The sequence below is a fragment of the Haliotis cracherodii genome, unplaced genomic scaffold (genome assembly GCF_022045235.1).
Source record: "Haliotis cracherodii isolate W230 unplaced genomic scaffold, xgHalCrac1.p SCAF_14, whole genome shotgun sequence".
In the NCBI taxonomy this organism is placed as follows: domain Eukaryota; kingdom Metazoa; phylum Mollusca; class Gastropoda; order Lepetellida; family Haliotidae; genus Haliotis; species Haliotis cracherodii.
The window spans coordinates 40,655,962-40,666,810 of record NW_027266269.1 but is presented as its reverse complement, the minus strand read 5'-3'; positions in this window follow the sequence as shown (position 1 = coordinate 40,666,810).

Below are 10,849 nucleotides of genomic sequence, written 5' to 3'. Positions count from 1 at the left end.
TTGAAAAATAAGGGTTTAGGAGGCAAAATGCTTGTCATTATTAAATCAATGTATGCAAATGTAAAATCATGTTTTCGCTGTGGTGATATTAAGAGTGACTTTTTTGATTGTCCGATAGGTTTACGCCAAGGATGTGTTTTAAGTCCTATACTTTTCTCATTTTTTATAAATGAGTTATATGTTGATATCATACAGTCTGGTAGACATGTCGTCCAGCTCTCCCCCGATATAATAGATTTTTTCATGCTACTTTTTGCAGATGATGTGATTTTGATGTCTAGTACTATTATTGGTCTACAGAAGCAGCTTAACATACTTTTGGAATATTCAGATAAATGGAAACTTTGTGTTAATCTTGATAAAACAAATATTGTTATATTTCGTAGAGGTGGTCGAGTGGCCACAAAAGAGAAATGGTTGTGCATGAATACAAATACCTTGGCATAATGTTTACCCATACACTGAATCTGAATAAGTCAGTAATTAATCTCACAAACAGAGCAAAGAAAGCTCTGTTACAAGTCCACTTTGTTATGTCTAAGCTCGGAGTTATTTCACCAAAAATGTATTTTAAATTATTTGATTCTCAATTTTACAATACGGGTCTGAGATATGGGGTTGTAAAGAGTTCTATACAATTGAAAAGGTTCATCTCCTCGCTTGTAAAAAGTTTTTGAATGTTGGTATGTCAACACCAAGTAATATGGTTTATGGAGAATGCGGGAGATTCCCATTGTACATTGGATCTTACACTCGTTGTTTGAAGTATTGGTGTAAAATAATAATAATGCCTGAACACCGTTTACCCAAGAAAGCCTACAACATGCTCGTACACCTCGACAATCTTGGAAAGAACCCATGGGCTTCTTGTATTCGTGCATTGCTTTTTACATATGGCTTTGGCTTCATTTGGCTGTCCCAGGCAATTGGTAATGAAAATGCTTTCATTAAGTACTTTCGCATGCGTGCCATTCAGATATTTATGAAAGTTCGAGATATGATACTTATCGCCAATTCAAGTCATTGCTTGAACCAGAATCCTATTTATCAAATTTACGGTACAGGAATTCTCGTAACACCCTTATTCGTTTCAGATTTGGCCTGAATGATCTAAAAATTAACACAGGGAGATTTTCATCTATTGAGAAATCGATACGATTATGCCCATTTTGTGACATTGTTGTCGAAGATGAATACCATTTATTGTTTATTTGCCCTATATACGAAAATCTAAGAGACAAGTACTTACCGCAGTGGTCTCTATCTCATTTTAATGCTAAAAGATTGTCTTCATTACTGTCTTGCAAGGATCTTATAACACAACATCAACTGGCTTTGTACATACATAATGCTTTTTTGTTACGAAGTGAATTGTTACCTTGACTTTGTATTTTATAAAAAATGTTATGTAACACCGTTGTATATGGGCCTGTGGCCTTTCATACAATAAAGAACTGAATTGAATATTTTGGCTTGCACCTTATTGTATGTTGCCGTGTGTTTGTTTTTCAGGTGAACAGTTGACTAACATGCGTTTGTGAAGTGTGCAGCCGATGTGGCAGGATACACCCATCTTTAATTGTTATTGATTTATAAACACATGAACACAGTCGTTCATATTAAGTACTTACGGTAGAGTCTTCAGCAACCCATGCTTGTCGTAAAAGGAGGCGACTGACGGGATCGGGTGGTCAGGCTCGCTGATTTGGTTTGATGCATGTCATCTTATCCCAAATTCGATGTTCATGATGTCAATTACTGGATTGTTTGGTCCAGACGCGATCACTCATAGACCGCCGTCATATAGCTGGAATATTGCTGAGTCCGGCGTTAAACAACAAGTAAACACACTAACTTCAGGTAGTATTACTTAAATCTTACAGCTAGCCTGACCACCCGATCCCGTTATTCGTAAAAGGCGACTCACGGTATCGGGTTGGCTGACTTGGTTGATGCATGTCATTGTATCCCAACTGCGTGGTCCAGACTCGATTATTTACAGACAGTCTTCATATAGCTGGAATATTGCTGAGTACGGCGTTAAACAACAAACCAGCCAACCAATTAATCTTACAGATGCCTTCACGCCATCTATATGAATGTAGGACCATCAACAGAAGAATGTAAAAGCTTTTTGTAAACTGTTCTCTTGTTCGTTTTCTTGAAAGAATACAGCAAGTACTGTACGACTATTTGTTTGTTTGTTGTTGAAAGCCGGGTAACAAATGTTCTGTTTCGCTCCGACATGGAGATGATATTGGTCATGTTAGGTCTATACAGAACAACAGACATCATGCATTACCTTTATGTCTTGTGCACGAGGATGACAAACACGACACTTCTTTGTCAATTGAATATTATTCCCAGAGGCCATGTTTAATTATGTTATTGGCGAGCTCCATCTTCTCAGAGTGACCGATGTCATTGAGAGAAACGAGCTATTAAGCTTGGCGGGTCACAAGAAACCCATCTTCCCGAGGCAAAAGAGTTAACTGACTTTAAAAGTCCAGTTTCCACCCTTGCCGAACTAGGCTGGAATTACTGGGCTCGATCGTAGCGCCACTAGTGGCTATTGCCAGTTATGTCCCTTCTAAGCCTCTCCTATGGACCAATCAGATTTCACCTCTCGTATCACTTGCGTTTGCTTCACACAAAATGGTGGCGCCCAGTCAGGACGATCTGATCGATAATCAAGATCTATATTCTGATAAAACGGGTCTTACATCGCGAAAAGCATCAAATCACGCGAGCACCTTGATTTAAAACATGAAAAGAATTGGCAAATATCTGCTGACAACGAGTTTGTGGTGCACATGCTTTGCAAATCCTGCAATCGACCGAAATCTGCACGACGGTTTACGAACCGGATTTCGATTTCGGTGCGCGATTTTAATTGGACTATGCATAGACTCGTTAGTCTAGCCAAAATGTAACTCAATAAAACCAGCCTAGTTCGGCAAAGGTGGAAAATGGACTTTTAAAGTCAGTTAACTCTCTTGTCTCGGGAAGATGAAAGAAACCGAGGAGACATCTAGTTGAGCCGATAAGCTGTGTCTACAGTTCAAGGTTTGGAAGGACAAAGAATCGAAAGTGTTAATTTATTGTTTAAAATGGACAACCGTGCCAGGTCGTGATATGAAAACACTTCTTATGAAAGTGCCAGAACGACTTGAGGAGATCCTTGGTTCCGAGGTCTACAGTCGGTAGGCTACGGACTACGTTCAATAAATATCACGATCTCATCATATGAGACCCAAGAAGATCCGAGGTAGAATAGTTGTTCAGCAACCCATGCTTGTCGTAAGAGGCGACTAACGGGATCGGTTTGTCAGGATCGCTAACTTGGTTGATGCATGTCATCGTATCCCAATTGCGTGGACCGATGTTCATGATGTCAATCACTGGATTGTCTGGTCCAGACTCGATTATTTACAGACCGCCGTCATATAGCTGGAATATTGTTGAGTGTGGCGTGAAACAACAATCAAACAAGAATTGTCTAACTTCGTACAACTTACAAAGAGTGAAACTGATAGATGGTCCCCGGATGCTAGTGAGGCGCACCTCATATGCCGCAAAACCTTACAGAGTTGCTCGCCTTATATCATTCGCTTTAGATATTGCCATCTAATTTCCACATCATAATCCAATTGAACTTGACAGAATAAAACTTCCAAAACATTAAAAATTGACACATTTTTTTAATATCTTACACGGCCAACCTTAGAAGTCAGGGGTCCGTTCCACAAAGCTATATCGTGGCACTCCCAAACTTTAACATAGACTTACGATTGTCTTTGCCCTACGATCGCTTTGTGGAACGGGGCCCTGCAACGCACAGTTTACAAACACGTCACAATACCCTATGACGTAATTTGTGAAATTTTGTTGCAAGATACACAGGTGAAACAATGCCATATGACGTCAGCCTAGCAACAGGGCTGCTTGAATCATCAGCTGTGAATAAGCTCCACTCAGTGATCTCTTCATCATTCAATAAGCCCATGTTTGCTGACTGTATTCACTACTTGTTTTTGACTTTCGTTCCCGCAGTACATAAGCACTTTGGTATTAAACACTGTGATGCCAGTTTAACGTAATTAAAATTCATTATCTTCAACGCAGGAGAGTAATAAAAATAAATAAGTATTTCGGATCATATACAAACATCAGCCAGCTGCACCCAACCCGTGAAGAACCGGGGAGGAGTAGGTCTTCAGCAACCCATGCTTGCCGTAAAGGGCGAATATTCTTGTCATAAGAGGCGACTAACGGGATCGGGTGTTCAGACTCGCTGACTTGGTTGATGCATGTCATCGTATCCCGATTGCGTGGATCCAGGCGCATGTCAATCACTGGATTGTCTGGTTTAGACGCAAATTATTTACAGACCGCCGTCATATAGCTGGAATATTGCTGAGTGCGGCGTTAAACAACAAACAAACAAACAAACAAGTAAGATTTCACGAAGCGGATATAAAATCGTTTTTTTACTCTCAGTGACTGGCACGACAGCAGGGTCTCAAACTTGCAGTCGTAACTCGTGTTATGGACGAGTCAATTGAGAAATGCGTGGTGGGGAGGGAATATCCAAGTTTATACCAACCAAGTCAGCGAGCCACAAGACAATTGAATGGGGTGTCTTGTATCCCAACATTGAGATGTTGCTATGTTCTTCTATTTGCAGTGCTAGCCAAGTAGGCGATCCAACTGTTGCAATCCCTTAAATATCTTTGGATCTTAATAATGAACACCCTTGGCTGCCACAACACACTGTTCATTAGTCAATTGTTATCATCAATGCTTTATTTACGTTTTGTATTTTAATAAATATACATAAAAACCGTTTTGTTCCTCATCAATGTGAGACGTCTTGGGGTATGTGTTTAAGCACATATTGATATAATACATAAAATGAAAGTAAGTTGGGTGTAACACCACTTATTTAGTATTCAAGTTTTATCACGACGTGTTAGCTTAATATGGGAGGAAAACCCGAAGTGATGCAGGTCTCAGACGTTTACCACTTTGGTTAAACTCACGCGCACAGGTATGGTGCTCACAAATACATAGAGATGAACTTGTCATTCCAAGCCAGTATTTCTGATAATTGTTCTTTAATAATTATTTAATTAGATATAGGGTTAAATGTTCCGTGTTCGTATAGATGAATCAATCTACGCAGGTTCGAATGGAGACTGCATCTTAGCGTTTTTGTAATTCATGTACGGTGTTATTCGTTATTGGTACGGACGAAATGGTCATGTCAAGTCTAATGGATGGTTATATATCATCACAATTCCTGTAAGGTGTGAACTTGCAATATTGTAAACACACACCGCAAGCGTACAGTGACACGCAATCGGTCAAGTCACCGAACCTGCTCCCCTGGCCGCGTCATACCAAAAAAGAGAGATACTTGTTGTTACCCTGCCTGGTGTTCGGTATTAAGGGATCGGGTGGTCAGGCTCGCTGACTTGGTTGATGTATGTCATCGATCCCAATTGCGTGGATCGATGCACATGATGTCAGGCACTGGATTGTCTGGTCCATACTTGACAATTTACAGACCGCCGTCATATAGCTGGAATATTGGTGAGTTCGGCGTTAAACAACAAACCAACCAAAACTGTTGCAGGTTCTGGCCGTTATTATCAAAACATATGTTGAACATGATAAAACATGTATCAACCAAGTAAGCGATCCCGTTCGTCGCCACCCACGACCAGCATGGGTTGCTGAAGACCATCCCCAACTCGGATCCTCAACGCCTGGGGCTGTCGTTTAAAGCGCTTGCTTTCATTCGCAGGAGTGGAGCAGAGTTGATCATGAGTGGAGTGAGGGCGTATTTAATCTGTTCTTCTCGTTGTTTGGTTTGCTTCAATATCCTGTTCAGAATTAAACTGACGAATACACCGGGGTGCGGCATTGGTTGACTCTTCACCAATCAGAGTTCTTCGTACACGTAAATTCATGTACGTGTATAGAAGAAGCCTGCTGCTATGATATGTGTCAGTGTTTCTCTGTCTAGCGCAATGGATCGTCTAGCTCTGCGGCTTGTGTTTGGCCTCGCTGTCGTCACATGCCTGTCCATCACAAATACGGAAGGTGAGTACTATTGTTTCACACTAAAACAGCGATGTGATAAGAAAGTCAAGTAAATGATATCCAGTTGCACTCCTGACCCGTGAACATCGGGGTAGTATAGGTCTTCAGCAACCCATGCTTGTCTCTCCCCTTGAAGATCCGGGGTAATATAGATCTTTAGCAACCCATGCTTGCCGTGAAAGGCGAAAATGCTTGTCGTAAGAGGCGACTAACGGGATCGGGTGGTCAGGCTCGCTGACTTAGTTAATGCATGTCATCGTATCCCAATTAAAGATCCGGGTTTGGAATAGGTCTTCAGCAACCCATGCTTGCTGTAAGAGGCAACTAACTCGATCGGGGTGTCAGGCTCCCTGACTTGGTTAATGCATGTCATCGTATCCCAATTAAAGATCCGGGTTGGAATAGGTCTTAAGAAACCCATGCTTGTTGTAAGAGGCGACTAACTCGATCGGGGTGTCAGGCTCCCTGACTTGGTTGATGCATGTCATCGTATCCCAATTAAAGATCCGGGTTGGAATAGGTCTTAAGAAACCCATGCTTGCTGTCAGAGGCCACTAACTCGATCGGGGTGTTAGGCTCCCTGACTTGGTTGATGCATGTCATCTATCCCAATTGCGTGGATCGATGCTCATGATGTCAATCACTGGGTTGTCTCGTCTAGATTTGATTATTTACAGACCGCAGGCTCCCTGACTTGGTTGATGCATGTCATCGTATCCCAATTGAAGATCCGGGTTGGAATAGGTCTTAAGAAACCCATGCTTGCTGTAAGTGGCCACTAACTCGATCGGGGTGTCAGGCTCCCTGACTTGGTTGATGCATGTCATCTATCCCAGTTGCGTGGATCGATGCTCATGATGTCAATCACTGGGTTGTCTCGTCTAGATTTGATTATTTACAGACCGCCGTCATATAGCTTGAATATTGCTGAATGCGGCGTTAAACATCAAACAGACAAGCAAAAGCATGTCATCATATCCCGATTGCCTAGATTGATGGTCATGAAGTTAATCACTGGATTGTCTGGCTCAGACGCGATCATTTACAGACCGCCGTCATGTAGCTTGAATATTGCTGAATGCGGCGTTAAACAACTAACAAAACAAAGCATTGCCATATTTTGGGTAAAAGAAACAAAGAAAATGTTCACCCGCTTGTGATGTCATCTATGTCTTCTCCAGGTACCTTCAGATACAGATGTCCAAGGTTTCGTTGTCTGCAGTGGATCAAATGTGGTAACGGCAATGTCGAGATAGGGGGCTGTCCAGTATGCCTGTGTAAACCGCCCCCAACAAGTAAGCGTGTACCGTGAATATGTTTACATTAAAACCTTTTGCCGAGTAGTCTTAAACAGGATTATCTCTTACTGGTTTCCATATTCTGCGTAGTATTTCCTGAAACATCAAGACCCGTGAACATCCGGGGTAGAGTTGGTCTTCAGCAACACACGCTTGCCGTAATTGGGATCGATGACATGCATCAACCAAGTCAGCGAGCCTGACCACCCGATTCCCGTAAGTCGCCTCTCACGACAAGCGTAGTCGCCTCGGTTGCTGAAGACCGAGGTAAGGCGGCTGTGAGATGGCTGTGTTTGTCATGTCAGTGAGTGGATGTTGGTGACCTTGGCATTTGCGGTTGGCTGGTTAATAGAACGACATAACAGAACTTTTATTGCGTTTCAGGCCGCGTATAACGGCTTTTGAAGTACAATAGGATTGAATAAGTTACTAGAACATGACGGCATATATGTATAGGTAGAGTTTAACAAAGTTTAGATTTTTACAAAGGACTTGAAGGTTTTCATTATAATTGAGCAAAAAACGCGAAGTTTCTCAAAACTACTATTACCACAGTGACGATGACAACATACTAATAATCAACAACCATGACAACCACTACTACTACCACAAAAATTGCTACTAATTAACATCTAGTACTACGACGACTACTGCTACAACTACTATAACTGCCGATACTACTACTGTTTGTAGAGATTCAACTTGTCACGTCCGTATGGTTGCACGCAATATCATGACTCACTGGAAGAAGGACAGCCAGTGGTCGTTATATTCAGAAAGTCTCTTGTCATATTCAAATATAACCCTATTAAAAGGAACAAAACCCGTGCTGACATTTCGACCTCACACAAGTATCAACATGCACAAACACAGACGTGCAGTAAGGTCTGTTGTCATGGGAGATATATGACTACAGTGTTGAATTCACAAGAACTTCGACATGACCTCCTTTCTCAACACAGTATTTGTTTGTTTGTTTGTTTGTTTGTTATTTAACGCGCCGCACTCATCAATATGGAAGCTGTATATATAATCGAGTCTGGACTAGACAATCCAGTGACTGGTGTTATGAGCATCGATCCATGGAATTGGGGTGAGGTGAAATGGGGTTTAACGTCGCGTCCAATATTATTGCACGTATATAGCGACGTGCATGCACGTGTGTGTGTGTGGCTGCTTAACATGAATACCCCACTCAGACACAGTATACTGACTCTGAGCCGACCAGTCCTTGGTTTAGACCCTCAATGCAGAGCGCCAGACAGGGTAACAACAACTACCATCTTTTAACGTCTCTTGGTATGACGCGGCTGGGGATCGAACCCCGGACCTTCCGCTCTACGGGCGGGCGCTCTACTTCTAGACCACGGAGGCGGTCCAAGTCCGCGTGCCTGACCAATTGATCCTGCTAGTCGCTTTTTACGACAAGCATAGTCGCCTTTTACGGCAAGCATGGGTTGCTGAATACCTATTCCAACCCCGATCTTCACGGGGTCTTAACACAATAACGCTGGTCATAGCTCAACACAATAATGCTTGTGTCATAGCCGGGCGTGGGACACGAATTGACTGAATAACAAATCAGCTCGGAATGCCTTCTGCGTTTCAAAAAGTAGCGTTTGAATGATTGAAATCGATTTATAGCTGACAATGATGTCTTTTCAATTGCACTTGAAATGGTTTGTCATACGTGAATTGACCAATAATTTGATTGTATGCCTATGATCCCTCCCCAAACGAACAAACACACAATATGTAAATGTTTACTTTCAGCAACAAAGACGCCGGATTTGTGTCTGACCTGTTGTGGCCCCCCGCCATGTTGTAACAACTGCTTACGTCATCCTACTCAGTCGCCCATTGGGTAACTTCTAACGTCGTCCTGGTAAGTCGTCCACGTTGTACACGCCGTTGTCCTATGGCAGGATTGTGGCAGTCAAGTAATATAATCTTCATTGTGACCCGTGAAGATCCGGGGTAGAATAGGTCTTCAGCAACCCATGCTTGTCGTAAAAGGCGACTATGCTTGTCATAAGAGGCGACTAACGAGGTCGGGTGGTCAGGCTCGCTGACTTGGTTGATGCATGTCATCGATCCCAATTGCGTGGATCGATACTTATGATATCAATCACTGGATTGTCTGGTCCAGACTCGATTATTTACAGACCGCCGTCATATCACTGGAATATTGCTGAATGCGGCGTTAAAAAACCAAACAAACAAATAAACGAGAAATATTCCAGCAGCTTCAGTCATAGGATTTTACATTTCACAACGTTTGACGTACAATCGATTATATGACTCTTGCCTAAAGGCTGCTTTATCATGGTTACAGCATTCAAGGCGTCAATACAGCTTTCAAAAACTGTTACGGAGGACATTTCTAACATTTACGCACCATGGACAAATATGGAGTCAGATTCAATTAATTATTTTGGCTTCAACCTTATTGTATGTTTCCGTGTGTTTGTTTTTCAGGTGAACAGTTGACTTACCTTTCCATGCGTGTGTGAAGTGTGCAGCCGATGTGGCAGGATACACCCATCTTTAATTGTTATTGATTTATAAACACATGAACACAGTCATTCATATGTAGTACTTACGGCAGAGTCTTCAGCAACCCATGCTTGTCAAAAGAGGCGACTAACGGGCTCGGGTGGTCAGGCTCGCTGACTTGGTTTGATGCACTTCATCTTATCCCAATTGCGTAGATCGATGTTCATGATGTCAATTACTGGATTGTTTGGGCCAGACTCGATTATTTATAGCTGGAATATTGCTCAGTGCGACGTTTAACAACAAATACACAAACAAACTTAAGGTAGTATTACTTCAATCTTACAGCTAGCCTGACCACCCGATCCCGTTATTCGTAAAAGGCGACTCACGGTATCGGGTTGGCTGACTTGGTTGATGCATGTCATCGTATCCCAACTGCGTGGTCCAGACTCGATTATTTACAGACCGTCGTCATATAGCTGGAATATTGCTTAGTGTGGCGTTAAACAACAAACCAGCCAACCAACCAATTTTTCAGATGCCTTTACGCCATCTATATGAATGCAGGACCATCAACAGAAGAATGTAAATTAAAGCGTTTTGTAAACTGTTCTCTTGTTCGTTTTCTTATAAGAATACAGCAAATACTGTACGACTATTTGTTTGTTTGTTGTTGAAAGCTGGGTAACAAATGTTCTGTTTCGCTCTGACATGAAGATGATATTGGTCATGTTAGGTTTAAGCAGAACAACCGACATCATGCATGACCTGTATGTCATGTGCACAAGGATGACAAACACGACATATCTTTGTCAATTGAATATTATTCCCAGAGGACACTTCACATGAACATGCAAACAAAATGATGTATGGTGCCCACCATCTACCCGCTGCTTGACATCGTCACGCCGAAGACCCAGGTTCGAATCCCGACATGGGTACAA